Source organism: Haemaphysalis longicornis, unplaced genomic scaffold, assembly GCF_048455015.1.
Source record: "Haemaphysalis longicornis isolate Haplotype H1 unplaced genomic scaffold, Haemaphysalis longicornis Haplotype H1 scaffold_2, whole genome shotgun sequence".
NCBI classification, from domain to species: Eukaryota; Metazoa; Arthropoda; class Arachnida; order Ixodida; family Ixodidae; genus Haemaphysalis; species Haemaphysalis longicornis.
Genome location: NW_027526295.1, coordinates 33,992,135 through 34,004,746, shown reverse-complemented (window position 1 = coordinate 34,004,746; position 12,612 = coordinate 33,992,135). Strand labels below are relative to the sequence as shown.

Below are 12,612 nucleotides of genomic sequence, written 5' to 3'. Positions count from 1 at the left end.
CCACTCCTTCATTTCGGAGACAGCTCGCCTTCAGTGTTAAAACCATTCCGACTAGGCTAACTTTTACCTACTTTTCGTACTCTTCTCTCTGTTGCTTGTTCGTGTTTTCTTTCTTCTCTTTCTCATGACCTTAGAACAAATTCTTCCTTCTGCTCCAATATTTTGCCTTTTATGATTGATTACTATGGAGACCCAGCTCTTCTTGGCGAATCCCCGAGTGGTTATGCGCCACTTTTCGGGCCATCACCACCACCTGCGCTGGCCATCTGATCGCCATCTTGTAAATAATGTAAATAGCTGCTTCTCCTTCTTTATGGTTCGTCTAATAGCTCTGCCGCCACGTTACAGTATAATTTGCGCTCTTCCTCTCCTGTTGAAACCACACCGCAGCGCCACCGCAGCCAACATCGACGCCTTCTAGTCATGACGTCAGGCTTCTCGGCACTCGTTCTATCGTTCGCTTTTTCGAATGGTTTGTGTGCGCTAATGGATGGTTACATATCACCGGCATGCCCCATCTATTGCCACCAAAATATTCTGCAGAAATTAAGAGACCTCTCTACTAATGCATAGCATTCTTATGCCGCTTGTCTGCATATCCCCCAAATCTGCGTTGCTGTGGAAATGCAGGGCCTTATGTGGTTTGCCATTTTTCGTATTTTTTATATTTTTCCCATTTTTTAGTTTTTAAAAATTTTGTTCTGCCATGTACGCTATTGTAGCAATTGCAGGAAAAACTTTTGCAAATTCTCTATTGTTGTGCACATTCAGGCCGTACTATGGTCCGCCATTTTTGGAAATGTTTTATATTTATTATTTATTTATTACCCTTTTTCACCATCTGCAAAAGTTTGCAAAATCTGAATTATTGTGGGAAATGCAGGGCGGTACATGGTTCGTCATTTTAGGAGCGAAGCCCCTTAGGAGCTGGGGCTGTTGGTGTCTCCTGTCGTCGTCATAATCGTCGTCTCATGTAGTCACCAGTCTGTCAAACCGAAAAAAATACCGGTTCGCTTACGGTTATGGTTGAGGCGAAATCATTTCGTTCCGGTTCAGTTCCGGTTCGACAAAATCGCGTACCGAACCGGTTCACGAAACGGTTCGATCAGTGGAAATATTCCTCCAATTAGAAAAAAAAAACATTTTCAAAATGACAGTCAAATCAAAATACAAACAAAAATTAAAAATGTAGCTTTTACCCAAGGGTAGTGCCGCAATTGCAAATCAAAATTTATACAATTACGAGATATTAGAAAAACAGATGAAGGGGCGAGAATTTACAACCTACTTTCTCGCCCAGGCTTTATGCTGTCCTAGCGACAATTTATAAAGCCACCGCCAACAGATATGGAGGTTGGATATATCTTTTGCCCTTTTTTTGTTAAAATCGCAGTCGTCGCTATGGAATCGCCCATCGCGCCAGCCTCGAAGCCTTAAATGTAGGCCTGCGTAGTGGCGCGTTCAAATAGCAGCGTTCAATACGAATGGCGCACAATTTTATTTAAAAAAAAAAAACATAAAATCCTACAACAGGCTCATAAATACTAACAATGAATGAGAATATTTGATCACCCTGAATAATTTGTTAGGTGTCACCTTATAGAATGTGTTAGCCACACTTTTGTTAAAAGTAAGCTTTAGTTAAGGCTCAGTCACTGCATTATTGCTCCGACCACTGCAATTCCTTTTGCGATAGCCATACTGGATGTGTTCATTACAATCAGTATGTCATCGTAGCGCCTAATCCCTGGCCATCGTTCTGTGTGGTACATTGCGGAATCTTATAACAGAATATGCTGTAACAAAATGAAAGGGAAATTTGAAGCGTGGAGCATGAGATGGGACTTTTTTGGTAGATGCTCTGTAATTCGTCCGTAGCAGTACTGCCCTCCGGAACGAGTAGCAGTTGAAGTAATTTAGCGACTTGGGCAGTCCGTACAAGTGCGCTTTCGAAAAAAAGCGCGTCTGAAAGAGACAAAACTGCAGAACAAGAAGAAAGAATGATCGCTGGGCGAATGGGGCTGTGCGAGGTATACCAGCCTGCCTTTCTGCACGTGTCATCTGCTTTATTACAGTTTCTGCTTCCAAGACAAAGTCGAGACTACAGTTTCTTGCCAAGGGATTAAGTGCGCACCTTAACAGTTTTCCCTGATATTATTTGTTGTTATTTGTATCTGTAAAAAACGGAACTTGTACACTGTACTATGCTCAAAAACTGACCACGGCACTCCCTTCCTTCGCATTGATGACACGTTTCGTTGTGAAAGGCAGGGCAAAGAAAATATAAAGAAATATCCACGTCTGGGTGCTTTTTTTTAGTTACACACTAAAAATTTTTACGCCCAAAAGGGTGCTCCAGCTTGTCGCCGCAGGAGCACCCTAAAAACTGAAAATTTTTCACCCTTTAGGGTGCTTGGATTCTGTCGCCGCAGGAGCACCCTTTGTGAAGCACCCCAGAAGACAGGTGCCTTATAACACCCTTTTCGACCTAAAAGTATCCTAGGGTGCTACTTAGCACCCCAATCTGTAGGAGCATCTTCTGCAAAAGCACCCACCTAAAGCGGTACAAAAAGGGTGCGTCATCCTCGGTTCACAAATGGTGCAGCAGGTGTGAGACCACATATTGCACAATATGACACACGATTATGGTATGATACATTCGTGCTTTCCAAGCTCGGTTCTGTGAGACATTCTATTGAAGCTCAACGTCAGCTGATAATTTCCTTAAACTTGTGTCACCAATTGTTAAAACATATATTTAAAGAGTCAGGAGTCACATCTCAGTACAGAGTTATAACTTTAGAGGTAGTTGATTATTCAAAACTTCGTAAAAAAACAATTATATGTTCACTTTGCCGAACTGCAGTACACATCCTTCGAGCTTCACTGCACAGCATAACCATGCTACGCAGTGAAAGCAATTAGGTGTGCAACACTTCAACCACACAAAACTTCCTTGAACCTTAAAACCCTTGGCTTCTCAGTATTGCATCAAACTTCCAATCACGGTAGCTACCTGCAATGTTTAGTGCCTTATTCTTGAGCTGAGCAGGAAGGTTCAATATGAAGGAAGACCAAATGCAAATGTATTGTTTCCTCCGTACTGCGGCTCATAATATAGTTCCCTCCTTACTGCGGCTTATAATCTACTTCTAAAAGTTGGGTACCCAAGCCATTTATTTTCGTTTGCATTATTCTTTTTGCTTTACGAAAAAATATTCATATAGTATAGCACGTGCAAGGTTTGGTGGTATATGGAGTTTTATAACCATACATTTAGACTAAATGACCCCCCATAGCAATAACAAGAACTGCAAACATCACAGAACAATGCATACAAGTTCCCTGGTGAAGCCCATGGTTGAAATGTAATTTCATGGTTCATAAAACATTATTTTATCATGAGGCGAGCTTGTACATGGTGCCTTGCATTATGTCCCTGCCGGCAGATGTGGGGTCATTTGTCACTGTTGCAAATGAAAAGCCAACAGCCGGGGCCCATTAGTTTTGGCTAGTATTACGAGGTGCCTCACGGCAAGCATTCTACGTCGATAGACTTTTGTAGAGTTGACTAGAACTGAAATCAGCAAAAGATTCTCTACAAAACATTCAGTCTATCCGCAGCTTTAGGGTTTGCTAATTTCCATATTTGGGTTTCTTCTGCCTTTCTTAACAACATTTTTCTTTTGATAAGAAGGTGCATAACCAAAAGCAAAAAGCTTTTCTGTAAACCTTTGGTAGCTTTATAATTGTTACAAAATATTTTACTCTAAATATAGCAGCTTAAACTGAGAATATTTGCATTTAAAAACATTAAAATAAGTTTAAATTGATCATAAATTTTTAGCTGTTTTTACGCAAAACTGTACATGGGATATGAAGTGCACCACAGGGAGGGCTCTGGATTAGCTTTAGCAAATTTGGGACATTTAGGGTGCACTGAAATCTCTACACATGCGCTTTTTCACTTTCTGTATCCACCAGGAAAATGGCTGCCAGTTTACACAGTGATTCTTAATAGTAGTTGACGTGCATTTGAAAATAATCTCAAACATTATAGCCACAAAATAATTTTTACAAGTTGTAGACATTGCGCGTTACACCAGACATTGGGCTACACTGTCAAGAGCTTTGACATCTACAATTACCTCTACAAAGCAAGCTTATGCTGGTAGAATGTTTCATACCATAATTACTGTGTGTTCAGAGCTCACGTGTGAAGTATGGATACTGCTGCTTCAGCAAGAACCGAGGATGAGCACCCTTCCTGGTTCTGAAAAAAAATAACAGAGGAAATGCCTTAAGCAGGATTCTGAAACGGGGTTGAATGAAACAAGAATGAACAAGAAATTCTTTCAAAACATGTAAAGCAATGCAAACAAATATTTATTTCAACTTATTTCTACAAAAGACCACCTCATGAAGACCGGTGGTGGGGTATTGGCTCAAAAAAAAAGCAGAGAGCACTTATACAAATGCTACAGGGAGCCTTCGCAGCCAAAAATTGTTTGAGCACCTGAACTAATCACTGTTCAACAAACTCATAAAAAATATTTGAATGCATAAAAAACCAGTGGTAAACACAGGAAACAGTTAAAACAGAATGACGGCACAAGTTTGTCCCGTCGTTCTCCTAAAAAAAGTATAAAGTAGGTGACAAAATTAAAACGACAGCAAATTGGTTGGTTTTTAATTTTAAATGATAATATAAAAAATAATGGCATGAATGAAAGTGAGCAGCACGCAAAGTACCATGTTGCTAGCCCGACATTCCACTTTGAAGCAAAATGTCCGTTTTCAACACTACATAGGCTAAACATGTAATGAGGCATTCCTTTAGGCACACAAAATATACCATAATTGTTAAAAAAGCTACGAATTAGTTGAAAAAACCTGACCACAACAAATTGGAATTGGTGACTAGATACAGTTTCAGAAATACACAGCGACATCATATAAAAATATATGGTTCCCATACAAAGATTGATCATAACAAAAATTCAGGACTACATTTATCAGACTGGCATCAATGTGCAAAGCAGCTTAATGAAGGAAGACGGTCTTCACTAAAAACATGTTAATATTGAGAGCTCATGTGCTTCCCTGCTAGTTGGGTGTGATAACCCACTGACACCTTAACTAACCCGCCTGAATCATCACTTTATAGACATTGAGGAATTTTACGAATTGGTTTATTGTAGTGAGCTGTCTAGTTTATTTCCCTATTTTTCTTGGCATTTCATGTCTAATTCTAAATTTGGTGACTAGATAGCTTTTAGTATGGTCATGCACTGGTGACAATAAATATTTGATTTTACTTTAAAAAAATTTCAGTTTTCTTTTATTGCTCACCAGCCAACGATCTGAAATATCAGAGGTGCTTAAAACGTATGTTGTCATTTTTATCCTGCACTGTAGTAAAACTAATCATGACTTTTGCCATAATTTGTTCACAAATCGTAATATTCGGAAAGTATTCAGCCGAATGAAAATGTCATTTCATAAGCATGCACAATCAACAAGGCCTCAATGACTCTCACGACGCGGTTCACTTGTTTCTGTCACGAATAACCCGAGTGCAGACACATTCCACCAAAGACGAAGGTAACATGCCCTCTTGGGTGATGAATATTTAAAAAGCCTTACGAGTAAATTAGCTGCTGAGCACATGAAATTGTGGCATTAAAACAAAAGATCCCTCTGCGGCATCTTTCACTTGGAGGAGCGCTTGACCACAAACTTTGAGAAGCTGGAAAATGTTCCATGAGCCGCTCCAGCCAGCAGAAACGATGCAGGACACAAGTTGGTAGGCAGACCGTTGGCATCCTGCGATTGTGGATTTATTTCTGTTTAGTAGATGCTCTTCTTTTTGTACCACTGTTTATTTCACCTTTAACAAGCAGCTGAACTCCTTAACGTTTGCATAATAAAATGCTGCAATGTTGAACAGTTAGCAGGGTTACCTCAATTTTGCTTTTCTACGAATTAACACAATGTATGTAATCTGCACACAACTACAATCAAAGTACAGTTTTCACCTACTTCACTGCTATCATCAGCGTTTGACTGCTCAAGCACAAATACAGGTTAGACATGTGAGCAATCTGCTAAACTTATCCCCACAAACTGAACAATCAAGCATCATAAATAGGCAAGGAAGGAGGTGTCACCTTTAAAGGAGGTGTCACCTTCAGGAGGTGTCACCTTCAAAACAAACAACACCTGGAAGCTTGAAGCATGAGAGGGGGTCTTTCACGCTGACAATGTCAGAACATAGCTTGCTAGTGGGCACGTGAATGATGTGCACAATGTGTTTCTTGAAAATGCGTGCAAAAGCTTGATTGATGTGTAGGACGAGAATTGCAGCACGTTTTGACACAGGCCTTGTAGACGCTTCTGCCTGCTAATGCCAATGCGGATTCCTGCTAGTCGCCCTCTTCGCTTCTTCCTGAATATAATGCTTTAGGCAGCCACAAGGACTGCATCAAAACGTGCAGCAATTACCTACGGTGAAACTCTCGCACACATTTTCAAGAAACGCAGTGCGTACATCGTGCATGTGCCCACTAGCAAGCTATGTTCTGACATTGTCAGCGTGAAAGACCCCCTCTCACGCTCCAAGCTTCCGGGTATTGTTTATTAGATTCCATGCGCTGAATGCAAATCAGTGTACATTGGCGAAACGGGCAATCTGCACAGAAGATTAATGCAGCACTGGAACGAAGTGAACAAGGGCCATGCAAAAACAAGTCCACTGGCAGAGCACCGTGAGAGGACGGGACACGTGGTCGACTAGAACAAGACAAAATTACTGACAACTGAGTGCAATCTATCTTCTCGATTAGTGTTCGAGTCCCTCATCGTTCAGACGACGCCCAACATTATCAATATAATGGATGGCAATCTGCACCATACCTATGCAAACTCATTGCGCCGCGTAATGCCCACTATATAGCTTCGTTTTCCACGACACATGCTCACCGTGAACAAGCAACAAACCGTTAAATGGCTTTCTTGACTTGGTCAGTGACCTACGTTTCATCACTGCAACAATGCTTTTACCTGCCTACACGGCATTCCGTCAAACACTGGACTACACCACATGAGCCATTGCCGTTCTTAACCTGCACCAGAGTGTATAACCTTTCACTACTGCTATGAGATAGACCCATAAACGCACTTCAATATGGCCTTTATATTTAGCTCTTGGAAACATTATGTATAATTTTACCTTTAAAGATAGACCCATAAACGCACTTCAATATGGCCTTTATATTTAGCTCTTGGAAACATTATGTATAATTTTACCTTTAAGTTGCACCTGCTACAGCAGCTGGTAATATACCAAAAACATGAAAAAAAACGGTGGTTTAACACGCCAAAGCTACACTTGGGATATGGGGAGCACTGTAGGGGAAGGCTTCGCATTAATTTTGACCACCTGGGTATTTTTGTGCGCATCGAAATCTCAAAACACGGGCGTCTTTACGTGTTGCCTCCATCTGAAAAGCGGCCACACCAAGCGGTATCTAACCGACATTCGCCTCCACAGCACACCACCCTAGCCACTGCAGTGGGTTAAACATATGAAATGAAGCGAGTTTTGGAGTGCAAATGAAAATAATAATCACACGTCCTATTTTCCCAATCGATGTACCTTTTGAAATCCACCATGCAATCCCCCCTCCCCTACCGGCCTACCAAAACACCTTTGTCTCAAGAGGTAATCAGGCTGTTGTTAATGAAGTAAGTTTTTACAATTCGAGACTTGCCACCGTTAAAGTCATGCACTTTGTTTTAGAGATAAGCGACATTAGCCATTTGCAGCACCAGGAGTTAATTGTGTTAAGATCAGATTGAAAGCATTGACGGTAGTAGTTGAAAGAAATTGTGTGATAAATTACTACGTCATCGGCAAATAGACCTACATGGGAGGATATGCAACATTGAAGATAGACCAAGCAACCTGCCTGGGGGGACAACAAAGTGGCACGAGCAAAACAAGTATATAGTTATTAGAAGTAAACTGCATTTGAGAAGAATGAAAATCTTTCGCTCAAGTGAGGACATTAGGTTGAAGTTTGAGAAGTAGTCTGTGGTGTGCAATGCGATTGAATGCTTTCGAAAAATCGAGAAAAACTACCGCCGTTTGTAAGCCTGCGTCAATGGATCAATGTAGATCGTGAACAAATCCTGAAAGTTGTGTTTCTCAAGTAACCCTTGTGAAACCCATGATGATACTCGAATGTGATATTGTGATTTTATAAATAATTAGCGACCTCAGAGTGGATGAAATGTTTCCCGACCTTGCATATGGTGCTTGTTAGGGAAATTTAATGGTGAAGTACCATCTCCTGATTTAAAGACTGGTGCTACTCGACTATCTTCCAACCATTGAGAATAGTGCCTATCATGAGAGACTGCGAAAAAAGCGCTGTCAGAATTCTACAGACTGCGGGATGTACTTTTCGGTACAGTATGATTAATACCAGTATGATCTGAAGTAGACCAGTTTGTATTGCAAGTTTAAAACCATATCGAAAGATCCTAAATGTTTGCTTGGCTTGATTACATACGAATACTTGCTTCAAAGTCAGCTCAATTTCTCTTCTTGCCCTTTAGTCATCGGCCCAGATTCTCTCCAATATCTCTGCTAAGCAATGACACGCTCCATACGCACAGCACTGCTTCATAAAAATGTTTCAAATAATCAGAGGCCACAGCACTGCTAACAGGTATACATCATGGCAGGTTCCACAACATGCAATAACTAACCTGAAAGTACATAATCGGTGGGTGCACCGATATGGCAGCAGTGCCTGGACCGATGTGTCGAGCAAATGCGCTGACTTCTGAACGGGTGGTCCAAGCGGCCAGATGATTGACGAATGACCATTCCTGGCGGCAAAGCGTACGGAGCACCAACGAAAGGCCAGGCAGTACTTTGGTACAGCAGGTGCAGTGTCGGTTGGCCAAGGGAGGCCCTGGCAAAGCCTTTGAAACTGGACTGGAAGGCAGCTGACCCAGGACAGCCAGCAGCAGCAGCTGCAAGTGCATTATCTGTGAGTGTGCTGACACTTCTTGAAATACAAGAAGAGCACACACAAAGCACGAATGCTTACATAAAGTAGATTTTTAATCGCTTAAAGACAGTAACCTCCAAGGCACTAATAAGAACATTCCCGGAACACCCCAAGTGAAATTTAGGTCACAGTAAGAATGTATTTATTAGACCCGCAGGTACTGTGAGTGGGGTATGTATGATATATGCAAAGCTAGCTACTGAGCTAATTTGCATGGAACGCATGCTAGCAGCTCATCTGTATCCCTTGCTTTCAATCGGAACTGGTGTGTGATAGTTGAGGCTCCTCCATTTCAATGTCTGACTTGTATCTGCACGTTCAATTCTCCAATATAAATCGAGTTGAGTGAGTGCCTACAGATTTCTTGTTAGTCTCTGTATGGCCTGCGGTTTTGCGAAAATGAGAACTTGCGAATTGGCTCAATTTTCTGCACTAATTTAAACAATACATTAGCCTCTGATATCAAGCCCCAGACTTCCCGAGAGCTACTCTGACGGAATCGGCAGGCGCCTCGTAGGCGTTGTGAAATCTCCCCCACTACCCCGAGACTATGCTAACTCCCTGCGAGGCCACATGCGCGCATTTCACCTTCAATTTGCACGTATGTGAATTCTATACCTCTATGAACTCTCAGAAGGGCGTCGTCATATTCGTGCCAGACTCGTGAAGCTCGGCAACGTAAATTACCGTACTCGCTCGCTTGCGCGCGGCCCGAACTCTTTCACCGTTTCCTGGCCTAGCATACTATTTTCTCCCCCTTGCACTTTGTATATTCTCATCTGTTTAACGCGGCCCGAACTCTCTCACCGTTTCCGGCCCTTGCACACTATTTTCTCCACCTTGCACTTTGTAAATTCTCATCTGTTTAACTACACCTCGTGCGCCCTCATCTCTTGCCTGCTTTTCTTGCAGCACAACTCCGTCAGCACCCGGTCGACGCGTACGCTGTCGGGGCGCGTTGGCGAACCAGTACGGCAATTTCACGACGCTGTTGTCGAGCTTCACGAGAACAGCACACATATCGCGGCCCGAAGACCGCGAGGCGTACGGTCGCCGGTCTCGCGAGCGCAATAGCTCCGAAGCGCACTGCACGGAATTCGTGTAAAGGGGGGGGGGGGAGAGATTTCACAACACCTACGAGACGCCAGCCATGGAATCAAGTGTACGCTTTTTCACATGCACTTCCAGGGAACCTCCTGTTCATGTTATTTCTTGGTATACCGCGGGTATTCACGAGGGAGGACTAATCACAGCGTTGTGCCACTCACGCGAAATTGCGACTGCGATCTGCAACCGCAAAGGCACTGTTTGAGAGACACATAAACAAACGCCCCGGTGTTAAAGAGCCTTGCGTGATGTGAAATTATTAGCAGCCGTGTACCACAGCGCGAGCATGTAGCCAAGGTCTAGCTTCAGCGTAAATTGATGCTGACTTCTGCGGAAACGGTGGACTGGGCGCCAAACACGTATACTAACTCACGTAGGCTCTCAGAGCAAACGAGATGGGGGTCTAGCGAATTACTGACCCATAAACACCAGAACTCGTTCCAACCAAATACAGAATAATAAAAAATGCGTACTTACCCGAGCAAAAACGATGTTTCCAACGTACAATTCTCCTTCACTGTCGTCTTCATCTCGCGGACACACGAACACGCTTTCTTCTGATGCAATGTCATCCACTTTTGACGCGCAGTATTTTATCCGGCTATGATCGTTCTTCCGGGGTCCCCATGTTCAACACACGCGTAGGTTGGAAGGGTAGACATCACCCATAAAACTTCTATAACTATGATATAAGCTTGAAATAGATAAAACAGATTAAATCACGCCACCAACCACTCGGCATAAAACGCCATGAAAAAACACACAAAAAGTGAGAGATAGTTGCCAGACTTCAAATGCAGCACCTCTATGTTTGACGAAAATTGTGTTAGTACTGTAATGTTGGTAATTATCTTTCTGCTTTCAAAGTCTGAAATGTGTTTATAACTTAAATTTAAGGTTTTTAAACACAAAAAGTGAATACACATAAAGTAATTGACATATATACTGATATTGTGAAGAGGTTTTGACGTTTGTTTTGGTTTTGTTTTCACGGCGGGCTTCTCAAGAGAGAACGTGCGAGAAAACGAGCTACTTTGGGTTTAGGAAGAGGGCGGTAAATGTCGGCGTGATAGAAAGCAAAGAACAGGCGCTTACCCTGGTCGTAAAAAAATGAGCTAATGAAACCCTCACCTAAAAAAAACCACGTTCGACGAGGAATCGAACCATTGACCTACAAAACAGTAAACGGACGCGTTAACAATCAGCTATCTCGGCAGGCCGTGCACGGGGCACCTAAAACAACTCTATACTTACGTAAGTTGTCAACGAATATTGTCGCTTGTGTCTAGTTTATGCTGCATTTTTGAAATTCTGGCTGTCCTAACGCTTGTTTTTCACGCACCGGTCTTGCAGACGAGGCCGCATTGCTAGCGCTGCAAGCGATTGAGGCAAAGCTCCATTATTTGACTCAACAAAACCTATCGCAGTCAACCCGACCTTTTCTGCGCCAGCCACGGTAGCCACGAAATAAATGGAATGTGCCGTTAGAATTGTGGCGTTGATAACGCTTGTTTGACCGGCACCGTCTTGTAGACAAGCAACGTCGCTCTAATACTACAAGCGACGTCACTCCTGGCACGTCAGGCGCATCAAACCCATCGTGTAAAACGACTGCTAACAGTGCGAAAACCTCTGAGTTTGTAACAAGTGGGGATTATTAGAAAGCGACCGAAGCATGCGGTGGCGGCGACGTAATAGGTACAGCAAGCAGGTAGGCAGAACAGCAGCGTAGGGTTACCACCTTTCCCCGAAAAAAAAAACGGGCCTTCCGGGAGGGGGCGGGGGAAGGGGGGATTTGTGTTGAAAAAAGACGCCATGTTTTTTAACATGAAGTGCCATTTATTGTAGTGTTTTCTTAGAGAGAAATCAGCATAACGTTTGTAATGAAAGTGATTGAGAGCTTGGTTAATCGCTCTGCATGTGCTTCACTGAAAAGTAACCGCAATTGCTGACCGCGGCGGTAGAATTTCGTTATTTTGTTCTTCCCTTAGGTCCCCCTCCATCTGAGGCAGCGCGATCGCCCGCGTATTTTCTCTGCTCGCGTGTCTTTGCGCAGCTTGTCGACACGTATTTATCGTCTTAGTTGTTGAATTAACGCTTATAAAACGCCAAAACGGACATAATCACGGCACAAAAGCCAAAAAACCGGCTGATGACGGCCAGTTTTAGATATGAACCGGCAACCAGCCCGCTGTTTAAACTTAAAACACAACCTAATTGGAATTCACCAATTTAGAAAACGGAGTCCCATTCGTGGCAAGAGAAAAACATCCCCCTCGCGAGGGGCACGATCAAATGCAGAGCATTTCTGCGGGGGGGCGCGCCTGCAAGTCGTATGGATTACGTATTGGTTGTTGTTGTTGTAATTGTTGTCTTCCAGCGTAGACATTGTCGATGAAGTCGATGGTGAAACGTGCCGTGA

At 42.8% G+C, this 12,612-nt stretch overlaps 1 long non-coding RNA gene across 1 annotated transcript; it reads right to left on the bottom strand.

Annotated features, from left to right (window-relative positions):
• Window positions 1-5,515: 5,515 nt before the first annotated feature.
• Window positions 5,516-10,942, bottom strand: LOC144167049 (uncharacterized). The gene is made up of 3 exons (XR_013321831.1): window positions 10,668-10,942; window positions 8,776-9,045; window positions 5,516-5,826 (listed from the first exon to the last, which is right to left on the bottom strand). It is a non-coding gene; the product is annotated as an uncharacterized LOC144167049 (long non-coding RNA).
• Window positions 10,943-12,612: the final 1,670 nt, after the last annotated feature.